Raw genomic sequence first — 10610 nt, 5'->3', positions numbered from 1 at the left:
GTACCGTGCTCTCTCCATATTTCTCTCCTGTACTGTGCTCTCTCCATATTTCTCTCCTGTACTTTTCCCTCTCCCTATTTCCCTCATATACTGTGCTCTCTCCGTATTTTTCTCATGTACTCTGCTCTCTCCATATTTCTGTCATGTACCGTGCTCTCTCCATATTTCTCTCCTGTACCGTGCTCTCTCCATATTTCCCTCATGTACTGTTCTCTCTCCGTATTTCTCTCATGTCCTCTGCTCTCTCCATATTTCTGTTGATCCCATACACTCTCCATATTTTTGGCATGTTCCATGCTCTCTCCATATGACTGTCATGTATTGTGTTGTCTCCATATTTTTATCATGTATTGTTCTCTCTCCATATTTCTATCATGTACTATGTTTTCTCTATATTTCTGTCGGGCACCCTGCTCTCTCTGTACTTCTGTCATGGCCGTGCCCTCTCCCTATTTCTGTCATGCACTGTGCCCTCTCCCTATTTCTGTCATATTCTCTGCTCTCTCCCTATTTCTGTCATGTCCTGTGTTCTCTCCCTATTTCTGTCATGCACTGTGCTCTCTGCCTATTTCTCTCATGTACCGTACGCTCTCCTTATTTCTGCCATGTACTGTGCTCTCCATGTCTCTGCCATGTCCTGTGCTCTTTCCATCGTTCTGTCATTTACTGTGCTCTCCATGTCTCTGCCATGTACTATACTCTTTCCATCGTTCTGCCATGTACTGTGCTCTCCATGTCTCTGCCATGTACTGTGCTCTCCATGTCTCTGCCATGTACTATACTCTTTCCATCGTTCTGTCATGTACTGTGCTCTCCATGTCTCTGCCATGTACTATACTCTTTCCATCATTCTGCCATGTACTGTGCTCTCCATGTCTCTGCCATGTACTATACTCTTTCCATCATTCTGCCATGTACTGTGCTCTCCATGTCTCTGCCATGTACTATACTCTTTCCATCATTCTGCCATGTACTGTGCTCTCAACATATTTCCCTCATGTACCGTGCTCTCTCCATATTTCTCTCATCTACCCTGTTCTCTCCATATTTCTGTCATGTACCGTGCTCTCTCCATATTTCTGTAATGTACCGTGCTCTCTCCATATTTCTCTCATGTACCGTGCTCTCTCCCAATTTCTCTCATGTACTCTCTTCTCTCCATATTTCTGTCATGTACCGTGCTCTCTCCATATTTCTCTCATGTACCGTGCTCTCTCCCTATTTCTCTCATGTGCTCTGTTCTCTCCATATTTCTGTCATGTATTCTGCTCTCTCCATATTTCTGTCATGTACCATGCTCTCTCCATATTTCTGTCATGTACCGTGCTCTCTCCATATTTCTGTAATGTACCGTGCTCTCTCCATATTTCTCTCATGTACCGTGCTCTCTCCCTATTTCTCTCATGTATTCTGCTCTCTCCATATTTCTGTCATGTACCGTGCTCTCTCCATATTTCTGTCATGTATTCTGCTCTCTCCCTATTTCTGTCATGTACCGTGCTCTCTCCATATTTCTGTCATGTACCGTGCTCTCTCTATATTTCTGACATGTATTCTGCTCTCTCCCTATTTCTGTCATGTATTCTGCTCTCTCCACATTTCTGTCATGTTCTGTGCTCTCTCCATATTTCTGGCCTGTACCGTGCTCTCTCCATATTTCTGTCATGTACCGTGCTCTCTCCCTATTTCTGTCATGTACCGTGCTCTCTCCCTATTTCTGTCATGTATTCTGCTCTCTCCATATTACTGGCCTGTACCGTGCTCTCTCTATATTTCTGTCATGTACCGTGCTCTCTCTATATTTCTGTCATGTACCGTGCTCTCTCCATATTTCTGTCATTTACCGTGCTCTCTCCATATTTCTGTCATGTACCGTGCTCTCTCCCTATTTCTGTCATGTATTCTGCTCTCTCCATATTACTGGCCTGTACCGTGCTCTCTATATTTCTGTCATGTACTGTGTTCTCTCTATATTTCTGTCATGTACCGTGTTCTCTCCATATTTCTGTCATTTATTCTGCTCTCTCCATATTTCTGTCATGTACCGTGATCATTCCATATTACTGGCCTGTACCGTGCTCTCTCCCTATTTCTGTCATGTACCGTGCTCTCTCTATATTTCTGTCATGTACCATGCTCTCTCCATATTTCTGTCATGTACCGTGCTCTCTCCATATTTCTGTCATATACCATGCTCTCTCTATATTTCTGTCATGTACCATGCTCTCTCCCTATTTCTGTCATGTACCATGCTCTCTCCCTATTGCTGTCATGTACCGTGCTCTCTCCCTATTTCTGTCATGTATTCTGCTCTCTCCCGATTTCTGTCATGTATTCTGCTCTCTCCATTTTACTGGCCTGTACCGTGCTCTCTATATTTCTGTCATGTACTGTGCTCTCTCTATATTTCTGTCATGTACCGTGTTCTCTCCATATTTCTGTCATTTATTCTGCTCTCTCCATATTTCTGTCATGTACCGTGATCATTCCATATTACTGGCCTGTACCGTGCTCTCTCCATATTTCTGTCATGTACCATGCTCTCTATATTTCTGTCATGTACCGTGCTCTCTCCATATTTCTGTCATATACCATGCTATCTCTATATTTCTGTCATGTAGCATGCTCTCTCCCTATTTCTGTCATGTACCGTGCTCTCTCCCTATTTCTGTCATGTATTCTGCTTTCTCCATATTTCTGTCATGTACCGTGCTCTCTCCATATTTCTGTCATGTACCATGCTCTCTATATTTCTGTCATGTACCGTGCTCTCTCCCTATTTCTGTCATGTACCATGCTCTCTCCATATTTCTGTCATGTACCATGCTCTCTCCCTATTTCTGTCATGTACCATGGTCTCTCCCTATTTCTGTCATGTACCGTGCTCTCTCCCTATTTCTGTCATATACCATGCTCTCTCTATATTTCTGTCATGTACCATGCTCTCTCCCTATTTCTGTCATATACCATGCTCTCTCTATATTTCTGTCATGTACCATGCTCTCTCCCTATTTCTGTCATGTACCGTGCTCTCTCCCTATTTTTGTCATGTATTCTGCTCTCTCCCTATTTCTCTCATGTACCGTGCTCGCTCTGTTTTTCTCTCCTATACTGTGATTTCTCTCATGTACTCTGCTCTCTCCATATTTCTCTCATGTACTGTGCTCTCAACATATTTCTCTCATTGTCCCATGCTCGCTCCATATTTCTCTCATTGTCCCATGCCCGCTCCATATTTCTCTCATGTACCCTGTTCTCTCCATATTTCCGTCATGTACCGTGCTCTCTCCATATTTCTGTCATGTACCATCCTCTCTCCATATTTCTCTCATGTACCGTGCTCTCTCCCTATTTCTCTCATGTACTCTGTTCTCTCCATATTTCTGTCATGTACCGTGCTCTCTCCATATTTCTGTCATATACCGTGCTCTCTCCATATTTCCCTCATGTACTCTGCTCTCTCCATATTTCTCTCCTATACCTTTCCCTCTCCCTAGTTCCCTCATGTACAATGATCTCTCCATATTTCCCTCGTACTCTGCTCGCTCTATATTTGTCTCGTGTACCGTGCTCTCTCCATATTTCTCTCATGTACCGTGCTCTCTCCCTATTTCTCTCATGTACTCTGTTCTCTCCATATTTCCCTCATGTACCGTGCTCTCTCCCTATTTCTCTCATGTACTCTGTTCTCTCCCTATTTCTGTCATGTATTCTGCTCTCTCCATATTACTGGCCTGTACCGTGCTCTCTCTATATTTCTGTCATGTACCGTGCTCTCTCTATATTTCTGTCATGTACCGTGCTCTCTCCATATTTCTGTCATTTACCGTGCTCTCTCCATATTTCTGTCATGTACCGTGCTCTCTCCCTATTTCTGTCATGTATTCTGCTCTCTCCATATTACTGTCATGTTCTGTGCTCTCTCTATATTTCTGTCATGTACCGTGCTCTCTGCATATTTCTGACATGTATTCTGCTCTCTCCCTATTTCTGTCATGTATTCTGCTCTCTCCATATTTCTGTCATGTACCATGCTCTCTCCATATTTCTGTCATGTATTCTGCTCTCTCCATATTTCTGTCATGTACCGTGCTCTCTCCATATTTCTGTCATGTACCGTGCTCTCTCTATATTTCTGTCATGTACCGTGCTCTCTCCATATTTCTGACATGTATTCTGCTCTCTCCATATTTCTGTCATGTTCTGTGCTCTCTCCATATTTCTGGCCTGTACCGTGCTCTCTCCATATTTCTGTCATGTACCGTGCTCTCTCCCTATTTCTGTCATGTACCGTGCTCTCTCCCTATTTCTGTCATGTATTCTGCTCTCTCCATATTACTCGCCTGTACCGTGCTCTCTCTATATTTCTGTCATGTACCGTGCTCTCTCTATATTTCTGTCATGTACCGTGCTCTCTCCATCTTTCTGTCATTTACCGTGCTCTCTCCATATTTCTGTCATGTACCGTGCTCTCTCCCTATTTCTGTCATGTATTCTGCTCTCTCCATATTACTGGCCTGTACCGTGCTCTCTATATTTCTGTCATGTACTGTGCTCTCTCTATATTTCTGTCATGTACCGTGTTCTCTCCATATTTCTGTCATTTATTCTGCTCTCTCCATATTTCTGTCATGTACCGTGATCATTCCATATTACTGACCTGTACCGTGCTCTCTCCCTATTTCTGTCATGTACCATGCTCTCTATATTTCTGTCATGTACCATGCTCTCTCCCTATTTCTGTCATGTACCATGCTCTCTCCCTATTTCTGTCATGTACCGTGCTCTCTCCCTATTTCTGTCATGTATTCTGCTCTCTCCATATTACTGGCCTGTACCGTGCTCTCTATATTTCTGTCATGTACTGTGCTCTCTCTATATTTCTGTCATGTACCGTGTTCTCTCCATATTTCTGTCATTTATTCTGCTCTCTCCATATTTCTGTCATGTACCGTGATCATTCCATATTACTGGCCTGTACCGTGCTCTCTCCATATTTCTGTCATGTACCATGCTCTCTATATTTCTGTCATGTACCGTGCTCTCTCCATATTTCTGTCATATACCATGCTCTCTCTATATTTCTGTCATGTACCATGCTCTCTCCCTATTTCTGTCATGTACCGTGCTCTCTCCCTATTTCTGTCATGTATTCTGCTTTCTCCATATTTCTGTCATGTACCGTGCTCTCTCCATATTTCTGTCATGTACCATGCTCTCTATATTTCTGTCATGTACCGTGCTCTCTCCATATTTCTGTCATGTACCGTGCTCTCTCCATATTTCTGTCATATACCATGCTCTCTCCATATTTCTGTCATGTACCATGCTCTCTACCTATTTCTGTCATGTATCATGCTCTCTCCCTATTTCTGTCATGTACCGTGCTCTCTCCCTATTTCTGTCATATACCATGCTCTCTCTATATTTCTGTCATGTACCATGCTCTCTCCCTATTTCTGTCATATACCATGCTCTCTCTATATTTCTGTCATGTACCATGCTCTCTCCCTATTTCTGTCATGTACCGTGCTCTCTCCCTATTTCTGTCATGTATTCTGCTCTCTCCCTATTTCTCTCATGTACCGTGCTCGCTCTGTTTTTCTCTCCTATACTGTGATTTCTCTCATGTACTCTGCTCTCTCCATATTTCTCTCATGTACTGTGCTCTCAACATATTTCCCTCATGTACCGTGCTCTCTCCATATTTCTCTCATTGTCCCATGCTCGCTCCATATTTCGCTCATGTACCCTGTTCTCTCCATATTTCTGTCATGTACCGTGCTCTCTCCATATTTCTGTAATGTACCGTGCTCTCTCCATATTTCTCTCATGTACCATGCTCTCTCCCTATTTCTCTCATGTACTCTGTTCTCTCCATATTTCTGTCATGTACCGTGCTCTCTCCATATTTCTCTCATGTACCGTGTTCTCTCCATATTTCTGTCATGTACCGTGCTCTCTCCATATTTCTGTCATGTACCGTGCTCTCTCCCTATTTCTGTCATGTGTTCTGCTCTCTCCATATTTCTCTCCTCTACCGTGCTCTCTCCATATTTCTCTCATGTACTCTGCTCTCTCCATATTTCCCTCATGTACCGTGCTCTCTCCATATTTCTGTCATGTACCGTGCTCTCTCCCTATTTCTGTCATGTATTCTGCTCTCTCCATATTTCTCTCCTCTACCGTGCTCTCTCCATATTTCTCTCATGTACTATGCTCTCTCCATATTTCTCTCAAAAACTATGCTCTCTCCATATTTCCCTCATGTACTCTGCTCTCTCCATATTTCACTCCTGTACCTTTCCCTCTCCCTAGTTCCCTCATGTACAATGATCTCTCCATATTTTCCTCGTACTCTGCTCGCTCTATATTTGTCTCGTGTACAGTGCTCTCTCCATATTTCTCTCATTGTCCCATGCTCGCTCCATATTTCCCTCATGTACCGTGCTCTCTCCCTATTTCTCTCATGTACTCTGTTCTCTCCCTATTTCTTCATGTACTGTGCTCTCTCCATATTTCTGTCACGTACTGTGCTCGCTCCATATTTCACTCATGTACCGTGCTCTCTCACTATTTCTCTCATGTACCGTGCTCTCTCCATATTTCTGTCATTTATTCTGCACTCTCCATATTTCTGTCATGCACTGTGTTCTCTCCATTAATTCTGTCATTTATCTGCTTTCTCCATATTTCTGTCATGTACCGTGCTCTCTCCATATTTCCCTCATGTACCGTGCTCTCTCCATATTTCTGTCATGTACCGTGCTCTCTCCATATTTCTGTCATTTATTCTGCTCTCTCCATATTTCTGTCATGCACTGTGTTCTCTCCTTATTTCTGTCATTTATTCTGCTTTCTCCATATTTCTGTCATGTACCGTGCTCTCTCCATATTTCTGTCATGCACTGTGTTCTCTCCTTATTTCTGTCATGTACCGTGCTCTCTCCATATTTCTGTCATGTACCGTGCTCTCTCCATATTTCTGTCATGTACCGTGCTCTCTCCCTATTTCTCTCATGTACCATGCTCTCTCTCTATTTCTCTCATGTACCATGCTCTCTCTCTATTTCTGTCATTTATTCTGCTCTCTCCATATTTCCGTCTTGTACCATGCTCTCTCCCTATTTCTGTCATGTATTCTGCTCTCTCCAGATTACTGGCCTGGACTGTGCTCTCTCCATATTTCTGTTATGTACCATGCTCTCTATATTTCTGTCATGTACCATGCTCTCTATATTTCTGTCATGTACCGTGCTCTCTCTATATTTCTGTCATGTACCGTGCTCTCTCTATATTTCTGTCATGTACCGTGCTCTCTCCATATTTCTGTCATGTATGGTGCTCTCTCCATATTTCTGTCATGTACCGTGCTCTCTCTATATTTCTGTCATGTACCGTGCTCTCTCCATATTTCTGTCATGTACCGTGCTCTCTCCCTATTTCTGTCATGTATGGTGCTCTCTCCATATTTCTGTCATGTACCGTGCTCTCTCCATATTTCTGTCATGTATGGTGCTCTCTCCATATTTCTGTCATGTACCGTGCTCTCTCTATATTTCTGTCATGTACCGTGCTCTCTCTATATTTCTGTCATGTACCGTGCTCTCTCTATATTTCTGTCATGTACCGTGCTCTCTCTATATTTCTGTCATGTACCGTGCTCTCTCCATATTCTGTCATTAATTCTGCTCTCTCCATATTTCTGTCATGTACCGTGATCATTCCATATTTCTGTCATGTACCGTGCTCTCTCCATATTTCTGTCATGTACAATGCTCTCTCCATATTTCTGTCATGTACCATGCTCTCTCCCTGTTTCTGTCATGTACTGTGCTCTCTCCATATTTCCCTCCTGTACAATGCTCTCGCCATATTTCCCTCGTACTCTGCTCTCTCTATATTTGTCTCGTGTACAGTGCTCTCTCCATATTTCCCTCATGTACCGTGCTCTCTCCATTTTTCTCCAATGGACCTGGCTCTCTCCATATTTCCCTCATGTACCGTGCTCTCTCCATTTTTCTCTCATGTACCGTGCTCTCTCCATATTTCCCTCATGTACTCTGCTCTGTCCATATTTCCCTCATGTGCCGTGCTCTCTCCATATTTCCCTCATGTACCGTGCTCTCACCATGTTTCCCTCATGTACCGTGCTCTCTCCATATTTCTGTCATGTACCGTGCTCTCTCCATATTTCTCTCCTGTACTGTGCTCTCTCCATATTTCCCTCCTGTACTTTTCCCTCTCCCTATTTCCCTCATATACTGCGCTCTCTCCGTATTTCTCTCATGTACTCTGCTCTCTGCATATTTCTTTCATGTACCGTGCTCTCTCCATGTTTCCCTCATGTACCGTGCTCTTTCAATATTTCCCTCATGTACCGTGCTCTCTCCATATTTCTGTCATGTACCGTGCTCTCTCCATATTTCTCTCCTGTACTGTGCTCTCTCCATATTTCTCTCCTGTACTTTTCCCTCTCCCTATTTCCCTCATATACTGTGCTCTCTCCGTATTTTTCTCATGTACTCTGCTCTCTCCATATTTCTGTCATGTACCGTGCTCTCTCCATATTTCTCTCCTGTACCGTGCTCTCTCCATATTTCCCTCATGTACTGTTCTCTCTCCGTATTTCTCTCATGTGCTCTGCTCTCTCCATATTTCTGTTGATCCCATACACTCTCCATATTTTTGGCATGTTCCATGCTCTCTCCATATGACTGTCATGTATTGTGTTGTCTCCATATTTTTATCATGTATTGCTCTCTCTCCATATTTCTATCATGTACTATGTTTTCTCTATATTTCTGTCGGGCACCCTGCTCTCTCTGTACTTCTGTCATGGCCGTGCCCTCTCCCTATTTCTGTCATGCACTGTGCCCTCTCCCTATTTCTGTCATATTCTCTGCTCTCTCCCTATTTCTGTCATGTCCTGTGCTCTCTCCCTATTTCTGTCATGCACTGTGCTCTCTCCCTATTTCTCTCATGTACCGTACGCTCTCCTTATTTCTGCCATGTACTGTGCTCTCCATGTCTCTGCCATGTCCTGTGCTCTTTCCATCGTTCTGTCATGTACTGTGCTCTCCATGTCTCTGCCATGTACTATACTCTTTCCATCGTTCTGCCATGTACTGTGCTCTCCATGTCTCTGCCATGTACTGTGCTCTCCATGTCTCTGCCATGTACTGTGCTCTCCATGTCTCTGCCATGTACTGTGCTCTTTCCATCGTTCTGTCATGTACTGTGCTCTCCATGTCTCTGCCATGTACTATACTCTTTCCTTCGTTCTGTCATGTACTGTGCTCTCCATGTCTCTGCCATGTACTATACTCTTTCCATCGTTCTGTCATGTACTGTGCTCTTTCCATCGTTCTGCCATGTACTGTGGGTTCACTCTGTTGTTTCAAAAGGATGCGACCAGGGGAGGGTTTTTAGGTAATTTTAATCAAATTATAAAGAAAGTCTTACAGGAAGACAAATTGTATTGCAACCATTGAATCGATCGTACGGCTCAAAGAGCTCGGGAAACATTTTAGCTAAGAGCTAAAACTCTGGATACTAAAAGGACGCATCGCTGTCACAAACCACAGACAGTTAAAACCACACACCATTCACTGAGGAACAAAACTTCTAGGAGTTTTGAACAGAAAAACATCCACTGCACTGAAATTCAAACACAAGGTTCAGCGGCTCAGTGGCCCTTACTACATCTTGGAGACTGGGTCTAAGGTGGGAGATCCTTGCTGCTCTATGGGAGTGTTGCACTGTCTATATAGAAGCAATTGAGTGCATTTCTACTGCAGGATGACAGACATTGACAATCTAGGTTGATTGGCACCTCTGCCAGTCATTAGCACAAAGCATGGCATCGGTTGACTAAAATTCCCCATTCCAATATAGGCTTTGTAAAGAAGTTCTCACAGCTTTCGTCCACTGGTCTTCATTGCATTTTTTTCTTCCAAGGATGTTTCCGTAAAAATTTCTCTTTAAGGATTGTGCAGCAGTCTGTTTTGTCCGTGCCCGAACCACAACGCTGCCCTCTCGATGACAGGCGGGCTCAAATGGGACGATGGCGGCAGAGAGCGAACCGCAGGCCCTCCTCCCTCCCCAGTTCACGTAATCCAAACCCTGCTGGTCTGTCCTCACGGAGTTCCAGCTGACTGAGTGACACTCTCGAGAATCTTTGTCGAATTAATACAAATGCAGAGCACATCAGGTAATGCGTAAAGTTCTCTTTACGATGTCAGTTTCATAGCCCTATATTTTCATTGTTCAGATCAATAAAAAAAATAGATATGACAATCCATTGTAAAATTATATGTTAAATATGTGGTAATATATAGAACGTATTGCACATATATTAACATTAGAAACACTTTTCTTGTAAGCACAGTGAAGATACATAAGGATTGTGATCTGTTAGATACACAAACTTAAATATATTTGTTCATTGAGGGGGTGGGGTACGGAATAGGGGGGATATCAATCGGCAACAGGATCTTTCAGTCTAGAAGTCAAAAACATAGTAACAGCCTAGCAACCATGAGCATGGTGAGGTGTTGCGATGCTAAAGGTCCATTGGCCTAATTTGGTCAACTATCCCCTCAAATGGT

This window comes from Heptranchias perlo, chromosome 23 (genome assembly GCF_035084215.1).
Source record: "Heptranchias perlo isolate sHepPer1 chromosome 23, sHepPer1.hap1, whole genome shotgun sequence".
Classification (NCBI taxonomy): domain Eukaryota; kingdom Metazoa; phylum Chordata; class Chondrichthyes; order Hexanchiformes; family Hexanchidae; genus Heptranchias; species Heptranchias perlo.
The sequence above is the reverse complement of the archived record's forward strand: the minus strand, read 5'-3'. Positions refer to the sequence as shown.